We start from the raw sequence: 14,777 nt of genomic DNA on the forward strand, positions 1-14,777 counted from the left end.
CCAAAGGACACAGCTCAGTAGAAGACACTGGAGAGGCAAGGAATGGCTTCTCCCCAGATCCTGCCAGAAGGACCTGCCCTGCAGCCACACTGATATTAGCCCAGCCACACTGACGTGGACCCATGGCCTCCAGAGAGAGTACATGCTCGCTGTTTTCAGCCACCTGCTTTACAGAGCCCTGTGTACCAGACTTCAACAGACTCCCCACAGCTGATTGGTGAATCAGCTCTCACCAAGGACTCCAAGGTCCCCACAGTCCCTCACCACCCTTCTTCTGGGCCTCTCTAGACCCCTCAAGCATATTTTCAATGTTGCTTACAACTCCTTTCTGTCTGAACAGGCAATACACTGTGTGGCCATGTGGTCAGGGTTCTGTTCTTTCCTGTTTCATAGACTCCTTCCTAGCCATTGTCCCAAAATGAGACCTGGTACTCCACACCCTGACTCCCAACAGTAGGAGGCTCTCCATGTACCTTCCTGGCCTTTTTGATGAGACCCAGGTCACCTGCTCATCCATCAACACCTCACCCATACATCACCCTTTCTGGAAGTCCTCCCTGGCTGTCATGCCATTTGCTCAGTGCTTGGCACATAGTAGGTATTCAATAAACACCTGGGGCCCTGGGGCCAGCTGATCAGCTTTTAAGAAGGGATTGGCTCCCAATGGGCTTTGATGTCAGGAATGAATTATCCCAATGATGGTTTCCTCCTACTGGACAGTCCTATGGAAAGGTGGTTGGAAGCTATGGAGGCAGGGTCTAGATGGCAGAAGTGGGTCATGGCTGCCTTCACCCCAGTGACTTCATTCCTTCCCACAAGGCTACTTCCACACTTCACTCAAACCTCTGCTCAAATGTCAGCCCATCTACTAGTTAGTTACCTCCCCATTAGAGAGTTCTATCTTGTCCCTGGTCCTTTCCCCCTTTTTTAAAATTTTAGGTGTATGGGTATGTATGCTGTGCACCACATGTATGCAATATTCACAGAGGCCAGAAGGGAGCAGCAGAGCTACACACCGCTGTTAGCCACCCTCTGAGTGTTGTGACTTAAATCCAGGTACTCTGGGAAAACCCCTGAGCCATTTCTCCAGTCCCCAAACCTGCAATTTTTACCATGTTGTTTATAAGGAAAAATTAGGTCTTCTTAGCCTGTATATGTTTGCATATAATTGCACATAATATTACCCAAATTTTATTTAAATATGTGGGTATATGCTGAGTGTGATTGTTACAGGGTGTGTTTTTTAAGATTCATTTCATTTTTATTTATGAATGTGCACTTGTGATCTATCTAGTGTTGGTGCTGGGAACCAAATTCAAGTCCTCTGAAAGAAAATGTGTTCTTAATCACTGAGTCATCTATCCAGCTGCAGATGAGGGATTTTTGTTTTATTTCTTTGAAATTTTTAGATTTTTTTAAAAATCTTATTTATTTATTCATTCATTCATTCAATTATTGGTGGTGATGGTGGTGGTGTGTATGCACGTGTGTGTGTGCACATGCATGTGTGTATGTGTGTGCATGTGTGTATGCACATGCATCTATGTGTGCATGTGTGTGCATGTGTGTATACGTGTGTGTGCATGTGTATATGTGTGTGTGTCTGTGTGCATGCATGTGTGTACATATGTGTGTGTGTGTGTGTGCATGAGTGTGCATGTGTGGGGACACTTCTGGTACATGAGAGTCATGGTGAGCATACCATAGGACAGTTTTGAGGAGTCGGCTCCCTCCTTCAACTTTTACATGGGTTCAAGTATCAAACGGGTCACCAAGCTTTCAGGGAAAAATGCCTTTACCCAAGGAGCCAGCTCTCCAGCCCCTCGTGTGTCATAGATCTTTGCTATTTTGTGAGTTCTTCTTTTTCCTACCCTTTAACCCTGTTTTCAACCCTTATCACTAGATAAAAGAGAAAGAAGAATGGGGGGAGAGGGAGAGATAATGATTCCTGAATTTAATTTCTTTCCTTTTGCTTCTTCTTTTAGCACAACTACTAACAAACTGTACCCAACCTCCCTGAATGACCGCCCACCAACCTTGCCTATAAGGGCTCTACCATTTATGGTAGAAAAGGTCCCAGAATCCCAAACATCACACAATTGTAGAAGCTATCTGCAGTTGGCAAAACCACGCCTCAGCTAGAGCACAAGGCAAATCACAGTCAACTGTTATGGACAGTCCGAAGCAGCCCCACATCCCCACACCTGGGATTCAAACAAAAGCACATTCTTATAACATTTCTGTGTTTTTAAAGAAACCAAAATTCCAGGTTTGTCACTACACCAACATTGCTCTTGAAAAGCTTCATTATATTCTGTTTGCTGGATGGTTTGTCATGTATTTAGCCAGTCCCCTCCTGTTGGACACTTGGGCTCTTAGTCTTGCAGATTTGTAGGTAACAGTGAAGAACAACCTCACAGCTAAACCTTTCTTTGTCCTCTGTCTCCACGGGTGGAATAGACCCCACTAGGTTTCCCTTCCATCCCTGAGGAGGCCCGGAACTAGTCAAGAAACCTTACAGGCCTTGGAATTAAGCCTTCTATACCATGTTCCAGGGGCTCCTCACCCCAAGTCACCAGAGGATCTCTCTCCCCAGAACTGTCCTGTGTCTTGTCTTTCCTATCCCTCAGCCTTCATAGTCTCCCTGGAGGCTAAACTGCATCTCCCAGCTGGCCATGAGGCCATTTGCCCCCTGCAAAGCAGTCCCTGTTAGGTAAAATCTGAACAGTACATTTATTTACTGACTATCTGGGTGGACAAGCTGAGCTGAGGGAACTACCTGGATTGAAAGTCTATAGGGATAGAGACAGGTCACATGATGCTGAGCAACCGCTTGAGGACTCACCCCATTCAAGATAGAGGGGACCCCATATTTCCACCCCAGGCCCAGCTCAACTCCAGCTCCAGCCTCATGAATAATCCTGAGCCCCACTCTGGGGTGCAAAGAGCTTTCAGGGTGTTTTCTCCTTGTGGTACTAAAGCTGTTATGAAGGGCGCTGCTCTTCCGAGGAGCTGGGTGCCTAGAGGTGTACCCCAAGCTGGCTTTGAGACTGCACTCCCGGGGACTCAGCTGCATCTACAAGGGCTTTGGTGCCAATCTGCGAGGGCTACTCAGGCCTCTCCTTGAGCACATATAGCTCTCCCTGATTCTGTGACTACCCCTTGTTGAAGACCGAGTGCACATGCTTTGAGACTCTCACTGACCCTAGGGCTCTCGTCCTCAGCTAACCAGAACTTCACCTCCTAAGGCCACCTGCCCACAGCCCTGTAAGCTTTGCCTCTCCTTCCCACCCACAGTGTGTCAGCGGCCCCAAGGTGGAGCTTCAGGCCCCAGGACAGCTCTAAATGTATGGCTACCTGGGGGCCTCTCCTCTGAGACACAGACTGTTTTCACACTGGGTGGCACTCCTGGCTCTCTTCCAGAACCATCTTTTTGCCTCTTCACTGATGTGGGGCAAAGTCATTTAAGCCCCACAATTGAGCAAGCCCAAAATAGTGATCCAGTGGGGACCTGGGGGAGGGACAAGGCCACTTCCTCAGGTAAGTATTTCCAGGAAGTTTGACAGCCCTAGGGTCCCTGATGGCCTTAGTCACACAGGGCCTTCCTGACAATCTCTCTCCTCAGGGGCCTCAGGCACTTGCTTGCCAGGGATATGACTCTGGCCTGGTGGCTTGTGAGGGTTTGTGGCTGGAACAATCAAAGCCACCACTCTCTGTGGTTACTGCACAGAGAGTGTCTATACTGCCCTCCCCCTCACACACCCCTGCCTTGTTTCCATCTCCTGGGCCTCCTGCCAGCCCAGGGCACTTGGGAGTGTAGGACAAGCCTTTCTGTACTCCTGTTCCTCTCCTGCCACAGAGACAGAAGGTAAACCTCCCTCTTCCTCAGACAGGGGTAGGTGGTAACCCCACTGACCCCCACCCCATTCCAGCCATGGATGATTTCTACAAGTTTGACTGTAATGGCAATCTTCTAAGTAGACAGCAAAATTCATTCTTCATTTTAGTCAAGGGTAAGGCCATCCCTTCTTTTGCAGGGACACAAACCCTTGGAGCACAGCCCTGAGGTCTTTTCTCACAGTCCAGGAAATCAGTGAATTTTACCCACTGGATCCCACCAAGAATCCCCCCACCCACACACACACACCTCTTCAGCTACTGTGCCTCAACCTGGCTTACTGTGGCACACCCATTGTGTCCTTCATGGGTTAGGGTAGAGAGGGCTTGGCAGAGCTGAGTTGGGAGGTGATGGAGGAAAGCCAGTCCAAGGCTAAATTATGCCAGAATCCCATATACTAAGGGCCTTCCTGCTTGGTCTCATTCTAGCTATTAATAAGAAAACAAAGGGCTGGAGAAATGGCTCAGCAGCCGAGTACAGGTGCATCCCGAAGCAAGGCTAGGAAGAGACCGGCCATCCTGCCCGTGAGGACTGGAGGTCCACAGAGCAGAGGATGCTAAGCATACTCACCCAGCAGAAGGGGCATCAGATCCCAGGTCAACTTTACAATGCAGCCCAGACCCACTGAGGAAGGGACAGGGGCCAGCCGAGCCAAAAGCAGGTACTGCCTGGGTATGGAAATCAATAGAGTTCATCACCACAGATGAGCCTGACACTAGCCAGGACCTCTCCCCAGTGGGGTCCCAGGCCTCACAGGTCCCCATCACCCAACAGGGGTTCTTTTCCTTTGGCCATCATGGACATCCTCCAAGATCCTCCCTTTTTTGGCTGTCCCTTTTGTAGACTGGAAAGGGAGAGTGGATGAGAAAGAAGAATCTCTTCTGGACCCAGACAGAGCTGCTTGCAGCAGGCAGCTTACCCCCCACCCCCATACACACACACACACACACACACACACACACACACACACACATTGAACCCCCCCCCATCCTACCCCCACCAGCCCAGCCCTGCTCCCAGCCCTGACTCAGCCCATAAATTACCTCGGGATGGTGGCTGACTCAGTCAGGAAGCCCAGCATCCCCAACCCTAGGCCTCAACCCCACAGCTGGCTCTCATTCCCAGAGTGCAGGCCCCTCCTCTCAGGAAATTCCTGGAAAATATCAGGCTTCTTGGAGGAGAGATCTCCTAACCACAGCGCCAACAGGGACCGAAGCCACCACAGCCCATCCATCATTCTGCTGCCCTGCCCCTCCTCCCTCAGCCTGTGGGTTTGTGTGGGGCTGAATGTGGAGGTGTTAGTCTCCCTCGAGGACCAGACACACAGTCCTGAAGGGAACAGGGCGCAGAGTACAGTGCAGGGTGAGGCATCACAGCATGCTTTGGGGAAGCAAAAGACTGGTCCAGTTTCAACGATGTTGAAACCTGATAGGTGAAGAGGCAGGAAGGATGTTCCAGGCTCCAAGGCAGTGTGAGCAAGGCTGGGGAACACAAGCTAGTGTGTGTAGGGGCAGGGAGGGAAGGAAGGCCAAGCAGGGGAAAGAGCACCTGGGCAAGGGATGGGCTGCTGAGGCTAGAATACCAGGGTTCCTTCAACATCCAGAAGCTGCAGAAAGTCTTGAAGGCAAAGACCAGAAGATTCCAGGGGACTTAGGAGCACAGGATAGTGCTGGAGTGGCCAAAGACCTGATCCATCTAGTCAACCAGCCCAGAGAATACATGGTCCTGCCAGCATCCTCAGATTGTCTACTTAGGCCTGGGAGACAGAACACAGCCTCTGCCTCACCACACTCAGGCAGATGGCAGGTGCAGTACTCTGCCTTCCAGGAGCCCAGACAGAGGCAAGGACACGGCCTCTGGGAGCCCCTCCGTGTCCCCTTCGCCCGCGAAAGAGACACGTGAGGCAGTGTTTGGGTGGTTACCACAGCGAGGCTTTATTCTTGTATCAGCAGAAGCGGAAAGACCCCCAAGCCCAGAAAAGGCACTGCTATATGTACCCTAGAGTGGCGTGTTCACTTCTGATTGGCTGTTCACTCATTACCCATAATACGCCCCGGGATGGGCAGTGACTTTGGCACGCTTTTTGCCTTTTGCACCTGCGTAGTTAGTTGTTTACTTGTGGGAGGACAGGATGCCCGCGCCATCTTGTAATGACGAATGTTATCACGCTCATGCGGCTCCTAACAGCACAGAGAATAAGTCACTTCCTCAGAGCACTTCAAACCTAATGAAGAAAGATTTCCAGGTCCTTCTTATCTCCCCTGGGCCTTAGGGTTCCTTGAATCCTTTCCTCAAAGAAAACCCCATTCATTTCTGTGAGGAAAGCCAAGCCCAGGTCACAGATAAGTTTTCCTTACAAAATAGGTCTCTAAAACTATGGTAGTGCTTGGCCCACTTTCCCCCTTGGGAACCCTACAGTAACAGAAGAGGGAAACAAAATGAGGGGTTCACTCAAGGATGGGCAGTGAGTCCAAAAGCCATTCTGTCCCAGGCCAGGATGCTAACAGGCTGGATCCGGCATTTGCTCCCTCTCTTGGGAATTGTAGTTTTCCAGTATCTTGACCAGGTCAAAGACAAGCAAAGACACAGCCCTCCAGACAAGCCAACAGAAAGATGTAGAAGAAAATAGTAACAGTAGGTGGACACGCCATGAAAGCAAGGTTCCCAGTGTGCCCTCAGCTCAGGAAGCCACTTGACAGACGGTGTCTTAGTAAGTCCCTCCTTGTGCCCAGCTGGAGTAAGGCCTTCCACAGCCCCAGCATCAAAGCCGTTAAATACACACCACGGATGTTCCTAGGTTACCTGTTGTACCGCCCAGCTCCATCCAGCTGTGAAAGAGCTTCCTCTTTGGGTGTCGAGGCACGCCAACTTCAGTCAGAGCCCTTCCATTGTACTTGGTTCAACTTGTAACACAAAGACGAAAGGATAAAGCAAGAACCACCCAGACAGGCCTACCCGAAGCTTGGCCTCTAAAGGTGGCCAGGAGAGCTGGCCCTCCTTCCTGTCCTGCATGAGGCTCTGTTCTGTACCTGGGGCTGAGGGACACTTCCAGCTGTGTTGGGGTAGGTGAGGACAGCACCAGCTGGGCAGCCCTGGGAAGCAGGGTGGAAACATCCTGCCTCATTGTTCCTGGTCCACTTGTTTTCCAGAAATCTATCCCACCATTCAGAGACTAAATGGTGAGAGCAAGGATCTCCTGACTGGGCCAGCGGCTGGTTCAGCCCTGAGACAAAAATATGTCAGGAAGATCTTACCAATGGAACTGGGTTTGCCATGCCCATGCTGGGCCAGGCCACATCCCTATAGACACAACAGAAGCTGGGAGAGAAAGGCCTGGTGATGACTGGATTCTCCATGGGCCTTTTGCATTCTGGCATCAAAGAAGACTGAAAGTTACATATTTAATCCAGGGCACTGTTTTGGTGGCTCTGTTCATCTGTTTAGATGGCTAGCCTTCTGTTAGATCCAGTGGCATAGAAAAGTGTCTTAGTTAGGGTTTCCATTGTTATGAACAGACACCATGACCAAGGCATCTCTTATAAGGACAACATTTAATTGGAGCTGGCTTACAGATTCAGAGGTTCAGTCCATTATCATCAAGGTGGGAGCATGGCAACACCTAGGCAGACATGGCGCTAGAAGAGGTGAGAGTTCTACATCTTGTTCTGAAAGCAAGCAGGGGAAGACTGGCTTCCAGGCAGCTAGGACAAGGGTCTTAAAGCCCATGCCCACAGTGATACACTCCCTCCAACAAGGCCACACCTATTCCAACAAGATCACATCTCCAAATAGTGTCACTCCCTGGGCCAAGCATATTTAAACCACCACAGAAAGCATATGATTATTATTCTCCAGTAAAGTGCTCCATAACCATTCTCTGCTCAACACTCCCCTCAGGGATGGTCATTGCTTTAACAAGTGGTTTTCCACCCTGATACATCAGTCCCCTCTTGAGGACTCTCAGGGCACACTGTAAACAATGCCATCTTCAAGATCCCCTGAGGAGACCTAACTCACTTTGGATGCTTTGTTATTTCTCAAACTATTTGACCACAAAACCCCTTTGTCACAGGACATACAGTTATGAAAGTGTCCCATATGTTTTGGGAAACATTACATTCAAGTTTCTTACAGGTAGTTTTTTGTTTCTCTCCAAGGCACCCCAAGGGGAGCCAAAGAAAAAAGGAAGAAGGAATTGTCTGAACTCTGTGTGCATTCTACATACATGCACCCCAATTTAATCTGCAGATCCTTTTTTCTAAGGGAGTCTGCTTTGAATTTTCAAGAATGTCTTGATACTTGATGGAAGGACTCTGATGCTAAAACAAAGTTTGAGGTCTGCTGGGGTCTATATGCCACTGTGACCCTGAAACTAGTTCCCCGACCAGGTATCTGGCTGTCCTTTCCCCAGCACCTTGAGTTTAAGAGAATAGTTCCTAACCACCGGAGGCTTCCAGATTCTGGAGGACGCAATCATGGCCAGCACAGAATCACCAAGAAAAACTGCCTGTGTCTCAATGCAGACAAGAGTCCTGTGTCTGAGCTGCAGAAGGTCTGAAGGAAGCCAATTAGGGAGCAGAGGGAGTAGAGCTACCTCTGTGCCATCTAGAATGGCGGCAAAATATGGCCCAGGCCCCAGATAGTTCTCCTGTATGAAGTTTGTTTTCTTCACCTTTTGGAGCTGATTTTTCCCCCCTGGGCTAGAGGGATGACTCAGCGGTTAAGAGTATTTGCTACTTTGTCCTGAGGACTGGAGTTCTGATCCTATGTCACAAATGCCTGTAACTCCAGTTCCAAGGATTCTTGTGCCCTCTTCTGGCTTTTGTGGGCACTGCACACATATGTGCAGAATTACACAGATGCACATGTTTACACACACCCACAAAAATTAAAATAGATCTTAAAAAATAAAGAAAAAGAAATGTTTGATGGTTCTGTTCTGCAAATACCAGTCCTTTCCAGATCACTTCCTGGACCTCTGCGCAGAACTGGCTGCATCTCCTGGTTTTGCTTCCAATATTCTCAAATACTCATTCCTATCTTCTATGCATTTACTTCCTTGTGATGCATTTGTGTAAATTCTCAGATCCCTTTTCCAACTCTGTGCCGCCCATTGTGTGAAAATCTCCAACTATCACTTTTTTTTTTTTTTTTTTTTTGAGAGTGTTATCGTCTGGCTTTTGAAATTCCAACTCTAAGAACTCTTAAGTCTGTTTCTTAAGGTAACAAATGCTGGAGGGTCATGCTGGGATTCCCAGGGTCCACAGGCTGCTTCCAGCTCCCTCGCAGTCTCCCTAGGTCTCCTGCAGTAACCCAGTGTTCACGTTACCTATGTCCACCTCAACAGCCTCGCTAGAGAAGGTGAAAACAAAGCTACTCAGAGGAAGGAAACATTGAGGAAAAACACTGCTCTAAACATTTTCAAATATTCTCCCAGTTGTCTCCCATAGACAGAAGGTAACACTATTTCTATTGTGAGGATTCTAATTCTTCTAACACCCTTGGGTGGCCCCTGGGAACCAGCCCTAGCTCTGGCTGAACCTTGGTTATTCACACAAGGCTGTGCCACTCAGAAGCATCAGGAATTTGGTTCTTTTCTCTGGTCAGTCCTCCAAGCTCCCCTTCCCTTTCCATCTGCCCTTGTCTTCTCCTCCCCCTACTCCAGAGCTGGGTCTAGATGCTCCCATGCCTGGGCCTGGATAAAAGCTGAACAATGGATGCTGGAGCTGAGAGCCAGGGGGGCCATGGGAACAGCTGAGATTCTGGAGTGAGTGGCAGGAAAGGGGGAGGAGGGAATGGGCAGTTACATAGCCGGGTGTCCCCCCACCCCCCAGCCCTATTCTGGAAGCCCTGCAGTTACACAGGCTGGGTGCCCCCTCCCCCTCAGCCCTGCCCTGGAAGCCCTGCATCCCCAGCTGGTGGAAACCAGCCTGTTTCCCTTGGATGGCCCCCCGCTGGGCCTCTCATTCATTCAACAGCTATTTACTGGACACCTACTAGGTACTAGGCTCTAAGCCAGGAACAACCTTGCCCAGGGGACAGTCCCTTAAACACTGAAAAAACATTCACTACTGTGGCCCTGGACTCACCTCACAGCAGCAAGACAGAGGCCAATGCCTCTTGACAACTCAGAATGGAGCCCAGCAAGCTGCCATGACTTCTGCAGGGGTTCACAGCAGGATGGGCTTTGTCCCCAAGTCCCCTGGACATCTTCCCTAACTGGCAGTTAGCAGAGGTTACTTTGCCTCCGGTCTCTCCCACTCCCCCCACCCCCCAAGCCTTCTCATGTTTAGGTCTCCAGGGAGCCAGAGCAACTACCTTTATCCTGAAGAGTTGTTCTGGAAGCTTCGCCCGGACAGCATCACTGGCCTTCAGCCTTCCCCTGGCTTCCACAGAGTTCCCAAGTCTATCATGGCAATTGCTCAACTTTCCACTGCATGGCCATTGGGAACGCTTTTTCTCTGAAAGGCAGAAAGGCCTGGAAAGTTTGATGAGCAACTTTTCTCGGAAACTGCAAACCCCATCCTTGCTTTCGAATCCGGCTTCATGACCTGGCAGCTGGCTTCCGCTGGACTCTGCTCTTTCTGCTTATCTATGTTTCACAGGGTGTGTAAATCGGACTCTAGAAATTCCCGGTTTCTGTTGGGAAGAGGAAACCCAAGAAAGGGACAGGGCTCTTTGCTTTAATTTTCCTGCTATGTTCCTTACTAGGAGCTGTCTCAGATAACAAGGTTACTTTGAGTCATCACCAGGTCCTGTTCAAAATCAGTTGATCACAGAGAAAGGCTACTAGATGGTTCTCCAGAATGCACATAGCTTACTTAGGTCACGTGCACATACCCAGTGTATGCAATCACTCTATACTATGGGTTGGTTTGGTCTGGTCTGGTCTGGTCTGGTCTGGTGAGACAAGGATTCATACACCCCCAGCTGGCCTTGAATGTAGCCAAGGATGATCTTAACCTTCTGCTGCTCCTCCTGTCTCCTGACCGCTGGGATTGCAGGTGTGTAACATCATGCCTGGTTTATCAGACTGAGCATTGACTCTCGGGATTCTTGCATGCTAGGCAATCACCCTACCATGTGATTTACACTTCTAGTCCCCATAAGACCTTTTTTACAAACAGTTATGCATACTTCATATATGCATGCTAAATGCATACATATACGTCCATGTTCTACAAACATAACTGCTATGTGTCACATATGCACCATCCATACCATCTTTATTCTATATGAACATGCACTTCAGACATCAGCGTGCATTATAAGTACTGCATTAATAAATACACACAGCAATCACGGGGCTGGAGAGATGGCTCAGTGGTTACGAGGACTGGTTGTTCCTTCAGAGGACCAGGATTCAATTCCAAACATCCACATGGAGACTCACAATCATTTATAACTCCAGTTCCAGGAAATCCAATGCTCTTTTGGCCTTTGAGGGCAGTGGGCGTGCATGTGATTCACAGATAAACATGCAGGCAAACACACCCACACACATCAAATAAATACGTTTTAAAATTAAGAAAATACTCACACATTTGTAAACATACTCTAGTTTTCTGATTAAAATTCTTCTCAAGTTCTGTAGTTCTAAACCAGATATGATCCCAGCACTCAGAAGGTAGAGGCAAGAAAATCACAAGTTCAAGGCCAGCCAATTATAATGTACCCTTAAATCTCAGAACTCAGGAAGCGAAAACAGACAGATCTTTGTCTGAGGTGGTCAGGTCTCCATAGTGAGTTCTAGGCCAACTAGGGCTACATAGTGAGATCCTATCTAAGGAAAGGGGTGGGCTAGATATGTCTCAGTAGTTAGGAATACTTGTTGCTCTTTCAGAGGACCTGAGTTTGATTCCCAGAACCTATCCAGAGGCTCGCAACTATCTGTAACTCTGGTTACTAGAAATCCAATGATCTCTTCTGGCCTCCAAGGGCACCAGTTACACATATACTACAGAGACATACATGCAGGCAAAACATCTATATGCTTAAGATAAAATGAATTCTTAAAATTTTGAAGAGTTCAAGGCTATCCTCAGCTACAAAGCAAGCATGAGGCTAGCCTGGGGTACTTATAACCCCATGATACAACTCATCAATTTTCCCCAGTCTGTTCTCTACTGGCATTTTTCTTTTCTGTTTCTGAAACAAACAAAACAACAATTTTTTTCTCCTTACTATCTATAAATAAATGCAGCTGGGCACAAATTTCTCAAAATTCCAGGAAAATCAAATGAATTTGGGGATGCCTACCGTTCCTTCCTCTTTCTCTTGCTCATGCCTTTGTCTGCATGAGGCCAGGCATCAGATGCCTGGAGACACCTGCCTTCCATTAGATGTTTGGCCCTGGGGGAACACATCTGATTTGTCACAGTAATGGGAGAGTCATTTCTCACAGAACGTTGGTCCCCTGCCCACTGTTGGGGCACAGGATATCACGGAGGGTGTAATGACGTTGGTAGAGACAGGGCCATGGCAGGCATCACTAATTGATCACACCATCTGTCTTGTTGAGCTTGGTTTTGGCTTCGTAGTCTTCTGCAGAGCTTCTAGCCTTACCAGCTACTTGAGCCTGGCATGAGATGGGAATTGTGTGACCTCAGTGAGCCCCATGTACTCATTCTACAGGGGAAGACACTGTGGCCTGAGAGAGGTGATTTTTGTGAGGTGAGGTCACACTCCACACTGTTCAGCCAAAATGAGAACACATTTTGAGAACACAGAGGCTCCTGTCCACTTTGAACTCCATAAATATGGCCTCTGCAAGGACAAGATCTTCCTGTGAGAACAAGAAATGGAGTCAAGGGAGGCCAAGCAGGCCTGAAACTCCCCAGATGTGGGAACCCCTTAGTGACACCTTGCCCATCTTCACTAGGACAAACTGAGGGCTTCTACTCATGTCACATACAGCCCTTTGGACCCTCAGTCCCAGGCCTCTGGCCTTCAGGATCAATGTGGGATTGGGCACCTTCCACAGCCCATGCATTCCCTTCTGAGGTGTTCATCCTTACCCTCCCCCAAAGCTTTCCAGCCATACTAATCTCACAAAGCACCTCTCCCCATTCTTGGTACCTCACAAGTGGAGGTCCATCCCTATTCTGACCCTTCCTGGCCTCTTAACTGGTTCTCACATTTAATCCCACAGTTAAACCAGAAGGGAATCTTAGGGCCAGGTCTGGACTCCTGTTGCACCTCTCCCAAGAGCATCCTTTCTACCTCCTCCTCTGCCTCCTACCACAGATATCACTGTGTCTCCTTGCCTCTAAGGTACAATGCACCTCCATCTAAGCCGCTACACTGTGTTTCTATGCTTTGCTCACAATCAGTCAGATTCTGTTTGCTGTTGTCCACAAAGGTTGATTGTGTCTTGATTTTTATCACCTTCATGAGGTTGCTTTGAAGAACCAGCTCCCTTGTCTAGGAAGAGCCTTGACCCAGCACACCAATGCCTCCCATCTGCTCTGGAGATGTCCGTCTGCTTACTGAAAAGCACTCCAGCAGGGTGTGAATGCTGAAGACAATCCTGGTGACCAAGGCACATGCAGGTGACAGCACCCTGTTTCCAGTATTCTTAGCCTTGGGACGGCAGCTGCTGTGGGCAGCACTAATAAGGTGCTAGGGGGAGTAGGGGGAGACTCCTCCTGGGAGGCCACGTCCTGTAGCCAGCTGGACACACTGTTGTGCCACCTGTGCCTCTGCTTGCAGCCTGGGGTGGGCATTAGGGCTGCCAGGGACATTCTTTTCCAGGGGTGGGATGGACACAGCTTTCCTGAGAACTTCAGGGCAACGGAGGAGAGGGTGTACAGAGGAGCTATGAGGCTCAGCATCTGAGTCACTTCATATCCAGACAGACAGACAGACAGACAGACAGACAGACAGATGTGCCATGTATGCTCTTCTTGTCACACAGATTCCGCAGTCAGTCACATACCGTGGCACCTGCCCACCCACCTCTGCCAAGCAGCATGGTCAAAGACGCCACTGGATTCTTCCAAGTGATTGAGGAGGAAGATGCAGCAACACAGGGCAGCACAGGACCGGCTCGTGTTCTAATCTCATCACGGCTCAAACTCAAAAGGACAAAGAGGGAACTGTCTTCATCTGCAGTCTTTAGAAAATAACTTAGGTTGGGGAGGTAGCTCACTGTCAGAGTACTTAGTACATGTGAAGCTCTGAAAAAGAGTTGTCAACAACCTGTGCAGGACACAGAACCAAGAGACCATAGCTCAGTCAAACCCATTCCCCAGAAACCCCAAAAGCAGAAAATGTCGGGTCTGAACCCAAGAAGTCTGGGCTGTCAGACTAGTTCATCTTTGACTTTGAGGCTTCCTGGTCTCTGTGCAACAGGGCAGTGCCAGGCTCTTTCCAGTCTTAAACATGCACATGAAGAATTGGAGGTGGGGGAGGCTGATTCTGATGCTGATGACCTCATAGGCGAGAGAGGATAGGCAGAGAGTGCACTGGGTTCTTCTTTCATTGCTGTCCCGAGGTACCTGGTAGTTTGAGCATGCAGCCCACCATGGCGGAGAAGACACAGCAGCGGGATTATGAGGCAGCTGGTCACATTGCATCTGTAGTCAGGAAGCAGAGAGAGGTGGTGCTGGTGTTCAGCTCACAATTTTCTTTTTATTCATTCTTGTACTCCTGCACAGGGGATGCTGCTGCCTACATTTAGTGGGGGTCTCCCCACACCCATTAACCTGGTCTAGAATTCCTTCATAGGCATGCGCAGAGGTTTGATGTCTCCTAGGTGATTCTAGATCTTGACGCTGATAACGCAATTACCACAGAGTGATGGAATTGAAAGACTAAGGAGGAGGGGGTGCTACCCATTCCATACTGCAGCAAGGTCCCTCATTCTTCTCTCTACAGC

At 49.0% G+C, this 14,777-nt stretch overlaps 1 long non-coding RNA gene across 28 annotated transcripts in view; it reads right to left on the reverse strand.

Moving 5' to 3' along the window:
* LOC143443925 (uncharacterized) overlaps positions 1-14,777 on the reverse strand; it is a 100,542-nt gene that overhangs the window by 18,430 nt on the left and 67,335 nt on the right. For 19 of the 28 annotated variants that reach the window (XR_013113368.1, XR_013113356.1, XR_013113361.1 and 16 more), the window contains 3 exons: positions 10,217-14,475; positions 4,942-6,801; positions 4,469-4,566 (listed from right to left, as the gene is read on the reverse strand). This is a non-coding gene — a long non-coding RNA (uncharacterized LOC143443925). Of the gene's footprint in view, positions 1-4,468; positions 4,567-4,941; positions 7,564-10,216; positions 14,476-14,777 lie in introns of all 28 variants that reach the window. The other 9 variants (XR_013113360.1, XR_013113366.1, XR_013113359.1 and 6 more) reach the window with 9 other exon arrangements.

Source organism: Arvicanthis niloticus, chromosome 11 (genome assembly GCF_011762505.2).
Source record: "Arvicanthis niloticus isolate mArvNil1 chromosome 11, mArvNil1.pat.X, whole genome shotgun sequence".
Taxonomy (NCBI): Eukaryota; Metazoa; Chordata; class Mammalia; order Rodentia; family Muridae; genus Arvicanthis; species Arvicanthis niloticus.